The 14650-nt window shown below is 46.6% G+C and overlaps 1 protein-coding gene and 1 pseudogene across 3 annotated transcripts in view; one reads left to right on the forward strand and one right to left on the reverse strand.

The window, feature by feature from the left end:
- The window catches only part of ATF6 (activating transcription factor 6), a 1455481-nt gene that overhangs the window by 805036 nt on the left and 635795 nt on the right, over nt 1-14650 (forward strand). The gene's annotated exons all lie outside the window — the stretch shown is intronic.
- On the reverse strand, nt 11006-11668 carry LOC144807742 (lysophosphatidylcholine acyltransferase 2 pseudogene; annotated as a pseudogene).

Here is a 14650-nt window from a genome sequence, read left to right on the forward strand (position 1 = left end):
ATATTGGGGCCATTTTAAAACACCATCCTTGCGGGTGTATTTTATCCATACCTCGTTATATGTTATAGGACCTACGCCGTGCTTCACATAGAGTTCATACGTTGGAGTTCCAATTGGAGGAACCGGACAAGAATCTTCCAATTGGGAGTCCTTACTACAACCAAGACAAAACAAGTTTCCAAGTCTGCTAAAACCAGGCATCTTCGCTCACTAGTCTAGCTTCAAACTTCAAAGGATTATCTGTTACGATATTTCTCGTGAATACACGAGTCCTTCGGCTTTGGGGCTTGGAAGTACCAAATCAAGTCGTTTCTCAAGGATACCAAAAACTAAGGACAAACTAAGGACTGGGAGACGCTCCACTTATACTTAACTGAAGTATTTGAAGATCGATGACGTCGCTAGAAGACTCGTCTATCGTTTCGCTCTACCAAGGATCACTGGGTCCAAAACAAGGCGATAGTCAGGGCAGCAGTCCTTCGTAGCCGTCGGGACGCGGGGAACCTCGCAGCAAAGACCTTCGGAACCACGTCGACATACAGGGGTCGCTGAAGTGGCTGGCCGTCCTCCGGAATTTTCACACGAAGCTCCTCACGAACATCTGGCTTGGACCGTCACCGCTTGATATCGCCCCGAGTTGGGCGCCAACTGAGGTAACAGGTTTTTAGGAACCCGCTGGTGTCAGGGGATAACACCCAAAGACCTCTGAGTTCTCCCTTGTTCCGGACCACAGAAACACGGAGTCTTCTAGTCGCAGTCAAAGATCAAGTTTTATTGGTAGCTACCAAGTAACACGTGTCCCAGAAGTACACCACACGGAGAGTAGGTTCTTGGGAGACTGTTCGTTTTTACAGAACCAGCCTTCTCCTTATATACAAGATACATGGCTTCAAGCAAGAATTCTTGAGTTTATGGTATGGCAATATACATATTTCTACAATAATACAAAGAGCGAAGTCATGTAAGCAAGCCCATATTTTAGATGTCCAGTTCGTTGATAGATTACCCAGTTAGGCCTGGAACTCCCATCAGATATCGATGAAACCTCAATAAAGAAAGGTGTAACCCAGTCATAAACCTGGCCATAAACAAGGAACGTGGACAGGTGCATGTTTGCAGAAAGCATGGTCTGTATGTAGTGAATGGTTCGTGGAATGTTATGCGTAGATGCTATCGCATTCGGCCACTGGGCGAGGAGCTGCCTAAACAGGTTTGGCCGAAGACAGTGGAGTCAGTTAGGACAGGTCAGGGGAAAGTCACGAAAGGTGGACGTGTCTATTTGGATCAAGCTCGACCTTTAATTGACTTATCATGAGGGCAAGATGCAAGATGGATGCCGTTCACAAAATGGAGTTTAAGGGATGGGACGGAAACTGTGATTTAGGGGTGTTGGCAACCCTCGATTGTAACGCAAATACATAGGAATGATGTCCTAGTCATTATCGGTTCGTAGACACAAAAATCGTCTCGGTACGTTGAGGTTTCGTGACACGGGTATTGGACCTCGATATCGGGAGAACAACGGGGTCCGGATTTTGAGAACCACAAGATGCGGTTACGCGGAGCTGACCGCTACCAGCCGGCACCTATCAGAGGGGAAGAGGTGCGGTGCCGTGGCCAGGGTGACTGACTCGGGAACACGGGCGTCATGGTTCGATCGCCAGCGGCAGGTTAGCCCAGCATCTTGTTACTTTGGGCAATAGCTCGCTTAATCTTCCTGATTGTCCCCAGCGCCGGGGCTCCTCGTCTGAGGTAGCTGCTCGCTTTACAAATGCTGGTATTATTATTATCGGTATTGCTCAAAGAAAAATCTTCCGGATCCAGTCTGATGCCTGGGAAATTCAAATGTAGGGAATCTGCGGCTAGATCATGTCTCTACCAGGTAAGGTGTTACCTAAGGTAAGTAACTTATCCATTAATCTCATTGACGGTATTTTTTATTGTTTTGGGGGAAATGAAGGACTCTGGTATTCTTCAAATGTGAGAGGACTTCAGCAGTATTGTATTTTTTTTGGTATTGATTGCGATTTGGATTCCCGTGTCATTATGACATTATTACTCGATGGGTACTTACCCTAACCTGTATTTTTTTAATGTCTACCATTCTTTGCAATATGTTTGAGAGTTGGTCAAGAATTGAAGAACACATGCATGTAGCATTGGTACGTTTAAGTTACTCCTGTGCCTAATTTACCAGTGAATTTAACCTGCTAATTTTGTAATTAGCATCTGCAAACAAACTCTTCAATGTATTCATAATATTTGACTGTTTATCCAGAATGAGAGGTTTTTTTTGGACTTGACAGATATTATTACATTTAATGCTGCAGTTCTCTCATACCATGTAGTTGATTCATTAGCCCTGTCCAGCCATTAGCATTGGATTAATAATTGTTTCCCATGCCTCAGTTGATCATGTAGTTTGGTATCTGATAAGTGCACATGTGGAATCCATCCATACTAATAGTATAAAGAGAGAGCCCAAACCTTTGAGGCGGGTAATCTCAGTAACCACAGCACCAATCACAACACCCAATACAGCGTTGGAAAGGGCAGTTGCAGCAGAAGGACATAGGCTATGCAGACGCCCACCATATACATTTAAAAGGTAAAAGAACGTGCCAGCAAAGTAGTCCCTTGTGGGCGTGTCTGCGTTGTGCTATTGGCGTGTGCTGGGGGCGTGACAAACGCAGGGGGCGTGTGGTACGTTCCGCCCTTCATGCCATGTCTCATATTGTGTGCTGTGGGCGTGTGCTGGGGGCGTGGGCGTGTGCGTGGCGCGGCATTACGAAAACGTGTGGTACGTTCCGCCCTTCGTGCCATGTCTCATATCGTGTGCTGGGGGCGTGGGAGTGTGTGGGGCGCGGCATTAGGAAAAAATAAAGCGAGCGTATATTCCAGCTCCGGGTATGCTTGCCCCGCGCTCCCAGTGCCGTGCACCTACTTTACTGTATGTAGGTCAGGCATGGCGCTATTCCCAAGGACCGGAAGGAGCGCAAACAGGGGCCATTGTGCAGGAAATCTAATATCGCCTTATCGTCCGGTGACGCCTGAAGCCCACACTGGAGATTTACCACTTCTGTTGCGCACAGGCCTCTCGTGACGCACATCCGGAAACAAGGCCCGCCTCCATGGAAATAGCAAGACAGGGCCTATCCCTCCCCCGGTAAGTACATTGCTGGCACTGCGGGCCACATCTTCAGCAACATACTCATATTGTTTCACTACCCATTTGAAAAATGCACAGGTCTTTCTCATTGATGGCCAGCACCGAGATACCCTTTTAGACACACCTCCCGCCAGAAGTTCTATGGAGGGCGCTCACATATTAGGATTTAGGCATTTGTTATGGTCATTTTTATTGGGCAATATTTCGTGTTCTAGGGACGTGGCCAATGGGCGCGACAATCAGCCGGCAGCAATTCATACCCGGACATCGTCGGGACGGGCTGATAGTCTCCTATAAAGAACGAGAAAAGACATGCTGTTTCCCATTTGGGTCCTCGCGAATGGAGGTTTGTTGAGTTCCCATGTATTCAAATTATCTGGGCAATGAGTAGTCAGGAGCACGTTTTGAAGCTAAATTTGAAAGGGCTGAACTGGCTTGTTACAGATTGCATCCCGAGTGGTCGCTGCTCTGAGCTTCTCAAGGGCATGCTTGCTGGTGAGTTATCACTCATCATATTCACAGTATTTCGTGGTCCTATGTGATTACTTCAAAAATGAAAGGGTAGATTTATGCTGTGCCTTGGAATAATAATCGATAAACAGAGGATATTTTGTTATACATACACCATAAGGACCTTCTAAAGTAATCCTATGTGTATCTTACTTTATTTGTACTTGACAACTTATGTTTTCTTTGCACTAATAATTTTTATGTGTTCCTGTTTTTTTTAAATGGTTGGCTGGTATTTTGCATTGATGCATACTGAGCACACGTGCCATTTTGATGGTGATCAAAAGAAAATCCCTTCTTAATTAGTTGTGTCTCTTATTCAATTATCTTTTGCCATTCCTCTGAGATAATGAACTCATTGATTAGAGAGATTGGGAGTTCTCTATTGCTGCTGCCATACATTTTAATTAAAACCCATGAGTTGAGTTGCAGTGTTTTTGGATAACACAATACAGGATGCACAGCAGAATGCTCAGAGACCACTGACTCAGAATGTCCTTGAAACTGCTAATGCTACTGTAACCCCACAATGTGTTCTGCACACTGTTTCTAGAGTCATAGCTCTAGGCGCAGATGAGTAGGTTGTTATCTGGGAACCCTAGCATATCAGTCTGGAGAAGGTGGTGTTCAGGGTAGACATTATGGGGCTTAGACAGTACATGGATTCAGGATGTACTCATTCTCTGGTCAGAGGGAGAACAATCAAGTTAAGTTAGGATAGTTGTAAGTATTTGGTTGATATTCAGATGAAGAATTTGAGATTAAGGTCTCGGTTCAGTTAGTGTTTAGCTTGATTTATGCTGGGTGAGCTTGAGGTGGGCAAAGCATGAACTCAAGGCTGCAAAATAGTCCTTGTGTTACATTGAGAATCCACCTCCCTTTCATCAATACTGAGAACTTGAAGAGTCCTAGGAGGATCTGCTGCCACGGTTGAGCTGCTTGAGTGTGGGGTAGCTAGGCATTTAGTAGATTGGAATGTGAGATGGAAATGGTCTTCATTGAGAGAAAAAGGAAACAAATTCCTTAACGCCCTCTTTCGATTTGCAAGAAATTGATAGAAAACTCCATTAGTTACCTCCCAAATCTGGAGTCCAAATCATGAGAAGGCTACTCACGCATAGCAGGGATGGGTATGTCTGGGTACTCCCAGGAAGCATTAAATGAAAGCAGCCTCAGAGTTCAGCAGAATGGTATATCTGCATATCCGTATTGGAGAAGAGTACGAAACAGTAGAACAAGATTAGGGCCTTGCTCCAGAGGTGAGTGTACTGATCCATTTGTAATGACTGCTGCTGTTTGACGGATTGGCACATGTATTCCTACAGGTTCCTGAAACCACTATGATGCTAGACTGTATGTGGTGTGGTGAAGTCTCAGTGTACGTTTGCGAGTATGTGATGTAATTATTTGGTTTGGTGTGTGCTTTGTTTGCTACCTAAAGGTTATTTGGAAGGTCCAAAGTTTAACCTCAGAAGCATGTGTTTTGCATTGGCAGTGATGATATTTCAGGTGTAATACACTTAATTCTTTTTTCAAGAATGCCCTTGTGTTTTTTGCTAGCTTAACCCTTCACCTTACCATAGAAAACATTTCTACATACAGTAGTTTGCAGAGGCTTTTCTGTTCTTGCAAGCAACTGAAATTTCTGAAAGAACGGAAAGCCAGTTTTCCCTTTGTTGGTTTCAACTATTTTTGAAGTTTCTACGAATTTCAATAAGTCTTAAAAGTCCTTTTCTGCCAATGGCTAATGATCTTTAAAATTTGTAATCTTTCTATTAGTTTTTGTTGAGCTACCTCCTCCAAAAGTGCCATTGAGAAGAAAGTGTGAGATTGCTGGCTGCTATTTCTTATTTCGGTTAATTAATATAGCACATGGTAAACAGTAGTAAGCTTCGTTAATTATGGGGCTTAAGACCAGCATTTCTTCGACATAAGTAACTTGTTCACTTTCCAGTGTAGCAGGATCACATGTAGACAGGATTGAGCATCACAAACCTCAAACTCAACTTTGGTTGATTTTTTTTTTTCCCGTTTTTTTTGTCCGAGGTTCATGGTGTCTCAAATACTACATACCAAGCAAACAGATGGGTGTGGTGGGTATATTTACTATTTCTTCTGCGTCTGTTCATTTGCCAGTTGATTTGTCTGTAGGCTTGTAGATGTGGTGCAGCAGCCAGAGCGGCTGACTCCAGAGCACGGGACTCACTATTTGATCCCCGGCGGCAGCTCAGCATCATGTGACTCTAGGCAATAAGGGTTTAATGTCCCCCAGCACATGTATACCCATAGGGGAATACATCGCTCTTTACATATGTGGGAATACTGGTTATATGATCTGAAAGACAATTAGTTATAGATTCCTTACCTTAGAATTACCCCCAGGCGTCAGACTGGATCACTCAATCAATCAGGGGAATTAAAAGCGTACTACTCATCTGTGTGGGTCTCAAGGCGCGGGGGGGTGTACAACTCCGTTCAGTCGAAGAACCAGGTCTTGAATGTCTTCCTGGAGATGTTTAAGGAGGGGGTGCGTTCCAGGTCTTGGCCGCAATGTAGGAGAAAGCACTTCCCCCTGTTCTGGCTCTGCGGATCTGCGGGATTTTGGTGAGGGCCAGGTTGGCGGATCGGAGGTTTCGTTTGGGTGCGTGGAAGGAGATTCTCTCATTGAGGTATATGGGTCCGGTGTTGTGAAGGCATTTGTAGACTTAGGTGAGTATCTTGAAGGTGATTCTCTTTTCTGTGGGGAGCCCGTAGAGTTTCCGCAGGTGTTGGGTGATGCGCTCGTGTCAAGGGATGCCAAGGACGAGTCTGGCATGGACGTGTTCTGTATGGTCTGGAGTTTGCGGACCAGGGACTTGCTGATCCCGGCGTAGAGGGCTTTTCCGTAGTTTAGTTTGCTGGTTAGGAGTGCATGGGGGACGGTCTTCCTTGATTCGGAGGGATCCATTTGAAGGTCTTTCGGAGGATGTAGTGGGTGTTGAAGCAGCTGGAGGCGACGGCATTGCCCTGATGAAGAGAGGGAGGAGTTTAGTACCATGCTGAGGTTACTGGTGTGATCCGCGGGGGTGGGAGGGCTGCTGAGGGCGGTGGGCCACCAGATGTTGTCCCATGCCGAGGGGGAGGGTCTGGGCACGGGGACCTCTGTCTTCTCCGAGTTGAGCTTCAGGCAGCTGCTGCTCTTCCAGGATGCAACGTCCTTCATTCCTTCCTGAAAGTTGAGCCTGGTGGTGATGGGGTTCTTGGTGAGGGAGTGTATGAGCTGGGCGTCGTCTGCGTAGGACACTATGCTGAGTTTGTGTTGTCTGACGATGGTGGCGAGGTGGTCCATGTAGATGTTGAAGAGCGTGGGGCTGAGCCACGATCCTTGGGGTACCCTGCAGTTGATTTCCATCGGTTCGGAGAGGAAGGGATTTTGCCGGTGAGGAAGGAGCGGATCCAGTCAAGGGTGGTTCCCTGTATTCCGGCGTTTTGGAGTCTGGCGGCGAGAGACAGTGTCGAAAGCTGCCGAGAGGTCGAGAAGGATCAGGTTGCGGTGTGTTCTTGGCCGAGGAGAGTGCTGATGTGGTCTGTGGCGGGAAATAGAGCAGTCACGGTGCTGTGGTTGCTGCGTAATTCAGCTGAGCATTGACGGTCTTCTCAGTGACTTTGGCCGCGAACGGGAGGAGGGATAAGGGTCAGTAGTTCTTGAGGTTCCTTGGGATCTGCTGAGGGCTTCTTGAGCAGGGGTCTGACTTCTGCGCATTTCCAGTCGTCGGAATAGATGCTGGTCCTAAAGGTGCTGTTGATTTGTGTGTCGCAGTGCTGGGGTGATGGCGGTGTCAGCTCTGTGGAAGATGTGTGGCAGGCAGAGGTCCGTGGGGGCTCCGGAGTGGATGCCTTTCATGGTTGAGGTGATTTCTTCGGTGGTGACTGGAGCCCAGGAAGAAATAGTGGGCTGGCTAGTGTTGCTGGAGGAGGATGTGGTTTCGGGGTCAAGCGTCTTGCCATTGAAGTTGTCATTTAGGTCCTTGATTTTCAGATGGAAGTAGGAGCCAAGCTTGTTGCAGAGGTCCTGGGAAGGGGTGATGTCCGTGGTTTCGCTGGGGGGTTTGGTGAATTCATGGATGATGCTGAAGAGTTCCTTCGGGTTGCTGGAGTTGGCGAGGATCTTGTTTTGGATAAAGGTCCTTTTAGTGGATCTTATGCGTTATTGGTGTTCCCTCATGGCGTTCTTGTAGGTGATGCGATCTTCAGACGTTTTGCCGTTTCTCCACTTCTTCTCAAGGCGTCTGCAGGTGCATCATGATTCTTGGAGATTGGCGCTCAACCATGCGGCCTTCCTGGGGCACTGTCTGTCGGGGTTACGTAGGGGTGCAAGCTTGTTTGCGCACTTGAAGATCCATTTGTGGAGTTGCTTGGTTGTGAGGTTGGCGTAGGCCGAGGTGGTGGGTGTGTCTCCGTTGAGGGTGAGGTTGAGCTGCTCCTCGGTGACTTTGCTCCAGTTCCTTCGTGGAGGGCACGGTGCAGGTTTGGGGGTGTTGGTTTGTTGACATGGAAGTGTACCCAGTGGTATCCAGTCCATGGGGGGGCACTTCTTTTGAGTCTTCAACTCCTGGTGCGCGATTGATGTCCATTCGTCGGACTGGCGTCAAGCCTTGCGAGGCCTGTCACAAACTAATGTCTTTGATGGACCCGCATCTGTGTTTACCTCTGGTGCCTGGAACGCGACCACGACCTAAAGTCGTGCTCCGACTGCCGGACCATGAATCCAAAGTCTTTGCGGGTGCGGTCCCGAAAGCTCTTGGAAGCCCAGCAGTCCACTCCAGGTCGTTCGAGGTCCCGGTCAAGAGGAAGGTCTCGGGATCTATCGCGGAGCCACCACCACTCGTCATCGGAGTCTTCGCACTCCTCAGGTAAGCTGAAGCACAAGAAGAAGGCAAAGAAGCATAGTTTCCCTTCTCCCCGTCTTCGGCCGACGCAACGCGGGACCCTGTTCATCGTCCCTCTCCGACTCCGTCTTCGTAGCCCGCTTCTGGGACTGCTTCATGCGTCCCTCCTTTCCTGGAGCCGGAGTGTCCCCTGCCCAGCTTCAGGCATATGACGAAGCACTCCATAGCATTTTTGGGCAGCTCGACTCCGCTGGCGCACCTTCGGGCACTGCAGAGTCGGCTGGGGGCTCTGGGCCTCAATGCCGGTTGCTCTGGCACCAGAGGGCACCCGAGGATCCAGGCCTTTTCATCAAACGTTGGCGCTCTTGAGCACTGGCAGTGGAGCTTGCTTATTTTTAAGCTCACGATGAATCCCACGCTGATCAGGATAATTTACCCCCCTTCAAGGGAGCACATTCGATCTATCCAGTCCAATGTCAAAACAGTGCACCAATCTCACATTACCCTAAACTAACCGTTGGTACTACAGCAAAGTACACCCTAACTAACACAGTCCATCCCTGGCTAATCTGACTTCTCCTTTGGTGCACTACTCCTCAACAGAGGAAGCAGATTGTACCTGGTGACTCCAGACACAGAGGGATTTGCAAAAAAGAGGCTCGTGGATAGCTCGTATCTCTGGTGGAACGGCTACATTCAGCACTTAATCATTCTCCGCATCCGTTTGCGTCCAGGTCAGTTTAGCATCACTGAAGGGGACACACTGAGGTACTGTCTCACACTCAGTCTCCTATTCCCTCTTTGATCCACAGGTCATAAGGCAAAGGCAGAGGAACCCATTTGCAATGAGCACCATGCACCCTATTCTTTGGGGCAGCGATCGTGACTGCAGTATGTGTAGCCAGAAGGACCTGTTCGGGCCCCTTCCAGTGCGGCTCTAAACTCTTCTTCCTCTGAAAGTTGCGAATCAGGATGAAATCACCAGGCTGAATGCCGTGTCTGGGCCTCTCTGGTGTTACTGCCAGGGCTTCCTGGACCTGTTGGTGAATAGAACGCAAATTTTCTGTTATCTGCCAAAGGTAGTCAATCAATAATGAGTATTCAATATCTGCAAACCGACAGGATCGCGGGATGCCCCAGACATTTGCCGGGCATCCAAACACGACCTCGTAAGGTGACAATCCTGTCCTAGAATGTTCTGTTGTTCTTGTCGACAAAATAGCTAATGGTAAAGCATCTGGCCACTGTAACCCTGTTGTCTCCTGAATCTTTGCCAATTTCAGTTTCAGAGTACCATTGTACTTCTCAACCAAACCTGCTGACTGTGGGTGATTTGCAGCATGAAACTTCTGCTTTATGTGCAAACCATCACAAACTAACTGAATGACCTTGGCATTAAAATGAATTCTGTTATCACTCCAGATCAAACAGGGCAAGCCGAAACAAGGAAAGAACTCCTTTAGGAGTACCTTTGCAGTCGTCATGGCTGTATTATCTTTAGTGGGATAAGTTCAACCCACTTACTGAAGGTAAAACTATAACACTTAACAAACATTTATTAAAAAATCTATTCGTTTTGGTATGATGTCACAGCAAAAACAACTATCTGTAATAGAACAGATTTTGTTTTGGTCAACAGATTTGGGGCCAGATGTAGGTAATTTTGATTTACCGACTCTTAAATACCGACTCATACCGAATCGGTATTTAAGAGTCGGTAAATTGGAAGGAGGCAGATGTAGGTAAAAAATTACCGATTCTGTAAGAGTCGGTATTTACCGATTCTGTAAATACCGAATCGGTATTTCCTATTGATTCCTATGGGCCTTGAAGCCCATAGGAATCAATGGGAAATACAGATTCGGTATTTACAGAATCGGTAAGTACCGAATCCTGGCAGGGGGAACGGGGTGTCACTTTGACACCCTGTAGCACCCCAAATGCAGGCTTGTGTGCCATGTGGCACACATACATGCCCTAAGGGCATGTCTGTGGGTCACATGGCATAGGCGTACATGCACAGATGTGCATGTACACTGGAATTCGGTATTTTACCACCCAATAGGATTGGGTGGTAAAATAAGAAATCAAGGGCCTGTGGCACTGCAAACTGTGCCACCTACATATGGATTTACAGAATCGGTATATTTACCGAGTCGGAAAAATACCGAAGTGGTAAATTTACCGAATCGGTAAATATACTGATTCTGTAAATTCCGACCCACCTACATCTCAAAAGCCAAATACCGGTCGGTAACGGCCGAAATCGTCCGTTACCGACCGGTATTTGGCTACCTACATCTGGCCCTAAATGTTTACCCTGTCGAAAAGTGCAAATAGCTCCTGGAGGATGTCAGAAATTGGCAGCTTCAAGTGTTGTGAAAACTCTTCTATTCCAATTCTCCCACCTTTAGAGGCATCAGCAATTTCAGAAAAAGCATCCAGTTGTTTTCGAACATTATCCCATTTCAGTTATGAGACAGGAGCGGTTTGTACAAGTGCCTTCTGGAAAAAGAAATATCTGCGGCCACTTCCCTCCAGAGTTGGCACGTTTTTGTATCCCGTTTAATGTGTTCTTTCTGGAGTCTGAATCTTGTCGAGAAACCAGCACTGGCTGAACAGCCTGAAGTATTCTACCCAACAGTGGGACAGATATGTTTTCAGACCTAGACACAGATGAAGGCATTCCAGCTACAATCTAGGCTATTGCAGCAAAGTAAGTTGAGTGAGGCGCTTCAACAAAAATCGGTGCTTCTTTTGAAGTTGCGCGTCGACCTTTAACTTTATCATGAAACCCCATCACAAAGAAAAGGCATCGGCTTAAGGGACCAACAGTGCATTCAATTAGTTTCCTTCGCCATCGTGCGATTGGCCGAGAGCCATCGCAAACATAGCCACAAGAGGCAACAACTGCAAACGGCCATGTTAGCAGCAAAATTACAGCAATACATATGGCTCGTATTGGAAGCAGAATCGTACCAACAACACAGATTCACATTTTGTCGGTCCTCGTAAGCTTCAAATTGTGTAGAAAGGGGTTGGGATTGGGCGGTGGGATGAACGAGAACTGCTCAGGAAGGGCCTGTAAGGGAGGCCGCTGCTGGGGCTGGTGATCCGCCATGATCCTCTTTCCGGATAGCTGCTCGAAGCGTCAAGATGTTTGTTTTGTGGGTGTATTGAAATTGCCAGAATACCCCAGACAGCATAGGTTCCTGTTTTTTTTTCACCCCACCCATTTAATGCCTCGCTGAAGGCACAAACAACCACCAAAACATACTTCAAATTATTATACCTATCTAATTCAATATAGTCCTTCTGGATGACCTCAAAAGGGAAAGTGGGTGGTGCAAAATTACCGGGTGGTGTAGGAGTACCCTTCCCAGGATTGTGCATCCTGCACACCATGCAGTACTTCACCAAATGTGCAGCTGCTTTCGAAATGTTATCATTCTGCCATACAGGGTCTAACAAATTGCAAATACCCTCAGCAGTAATATGGGTTGGGCCATGAGCCATCGTGACTACAGGAAGAACATATGCATCTGGCAACATCCATCTCTGATTCCCTGACTTATCAATCAAACATCCCTCATCATTCAACTGTGGTGTACTTTCTTGCCGCATAGCTAATTCCTCTACTGTGGCCTCACTTTGTATCTCCTTTACATTCTCAAGTGTATCGTCAATCATGGGGACTTCAGGCACCCACCTAGCAGGACCTGTTACAAGCATTCTTTTCATTTTAGTCCGGGCTGTTTCCTTAGCTATCTGACCTGCAAAAGCGTTTCTCCTACCTACAACATCAGTGTCTTTCTGATGACCACTACATTTCACTATTGCCAATTTCTTAGGGAGTTTCAAAGCAGACAAAAGCCTCAATATAAGGTGCCCATATTATATCTTGGCACCATGCGAAGTAAGAAACCCTCTCGCTGCCTAGAGTCACCAGAAATTGTGCGCAACTCCAAAGACGTACTGACTGTCAGTATAAATATTGACAACCAGTCCCTCACTCAATTCGCAAGCTCGTATTAGTGCAACGAGCTCTGCATCTTGGGCCGACTGATAGGGAATTTGTGATGTCTTAACTACTGTACGTAGCGTAGTAACAGCATATGCAGCAGGTGTATTGCAATCTGGTAATTTAAAACAAGAGCCATCGCCATATAGTTACACTTTAGGGTGAGATAAGGGAAAGTCAGTCAAGTCTGCCCATCATTTTGTCTCTTCTTCCGTCCGGAAGATACAATCATGTTTATCAATCTCATCATTCTCAGAAGGGAGGGGCTGGGTTCAGAGTGGCACATCTTTTAATCATGATATGTTTGGCAAAAAGCGTTAATTCGTAACCTGCTCAGACGTGCACTGGTGAGGTGCTGTGTCTTTGTGTTATTCAAAAGGGGTGTCCACAACATGGGGTGCATCTGATTGTCTTATCGAAACAGCTACGACCGCGACTGCTCTTAGACAGCTTGGGAGGGCTTGTGCGACAGGATCAAGCACAGCAGAGAAATAAGCACATGGCCGTTAAAACAGAAAGCGCGCAACCAGCCATCTTATACACATATAATACAAAGGAGTTGGCGGAATTAGGGGTATCAAGCACTAGAGCCGAACAAAGCACAGTTTTTAGTTGCTCAAAAGACTGCTGACATTGACGTCCAAGGTAAAGGCACATGCAATTCTTTCGTGGTTTGTGCAAGCAGGGGCTTAATTAGTGGGGAATAGTTAGGTATCCACTGACAACAGTAGGAAGTGATACCTATAAAAGCGCGTACATCTTTCTGGGTTTGTGGAACTGGCATTTGAACTATGGTACTAATACTCTCCGGTGTCAATCTCCTACCCTCTTTCGATAGTAGGTGACCTCCTGTCAACAATACTGACATTTTTAAAGGGATACTTTATGACCATGCTGAGCTAAATGCAACAACAATTTAACTGTACTGTCTCTGTCTCTGCAACCTTGTTCTGTATCTGAAGCAATGAGCAAGTCATCGACGTACTGTAGCAATACATTACCTGTGAGGAGCAACAAGGAGTCCAACTGGGCTTTCTAAGCCTCACTATAGATTCTCAGACTCTCTGTATAGCCTTGAGGAGCTCAACAGAACCTATACCTTCTACCAGCTAGAGTGAACCCAAACTGATATCTGCTATCAGGATGAATAGGAATACTTAAGAACGCATTTTTCAAATCAATGACAGAAAAGAATTTAGCAGAAGAGGGAATCATTGTCAGAAGAGTGGTGATGTCCGGAACCACCGGAAACTGGGGAATCACTATTTTGTTAACTTCACACAAGTCAATTACAAAACGCTAATCATCTTCATGGACATCAAGAGAATCTTAGGGCGTCCGCTTAAGAATGGGAAGGATAGGGCTATTACAAATATTAGCTGTTGTCTCCTCAAACACTCCCTTCTTAGTCAAATCCTGCACAATTTGCAATTGGGCTCGCTCTCCTGCCAACGGTATTTTGTATTGAGGGATACGAGGTAAAATAGTACCATCATTAACGCGTATCAAAACAGGTGATATCTGCAACAATCCCACATCTGTGTCGCCTGTTGCCCAAAGAGTGGGTGGCACATCTTTAAATTCAACAGGAAGGGGTGCATCTTTGGACAGACACCACTTAGCGCACACCACATCTGGACCCATCGTCCTATAGACAGCTGCTGGGGAACAATAAATCGTAGCATGCAGTTTCTTTAACAAATCCAAACCCATCAAATGCTCACCACAGTTAGATGTCAGCATAAATGGCGAATCCACAGTGAAAGGACCGATAGTCGACGCAAGGAGTCTTGAAATGGGGCTAACAACCAGTACACCAGAAAAACCTACCAAAACTATTATGGCCGGACAGAGCCGCCCCAGGGACCATATTTTGAGAAACAGAACACTTTTTGTCGCACCTGTGTCCACTGAAATTTCTTAGTTGAACCTTGCAGTTCCGCTGTGACATACAGACCCGCTGGTCTACAGGTATCGTAACTGGTCCCCCACTCTGTCCCTGGCTGTCCTAGCTGGAAGACATTCCTGTCACTTCATCCACATCTTAATCATTGTGGTAGTACGGTCCATCCTGAGGGTCAA

This window comes from Lissotriton helveticus, chromosome 1_1, assembly GCF_964261635.1.
Source record: "Lissotriton helveticus chromosome 1_1, aLisHel1.1, whole genome shotgun sequence".
NCBI classification, from domain to species: Eukaryota; Metazoa; Chordata; class Amphibia; order Caudata; family Salamandridae; genus Lissotriton; species Lissotriton helveticus.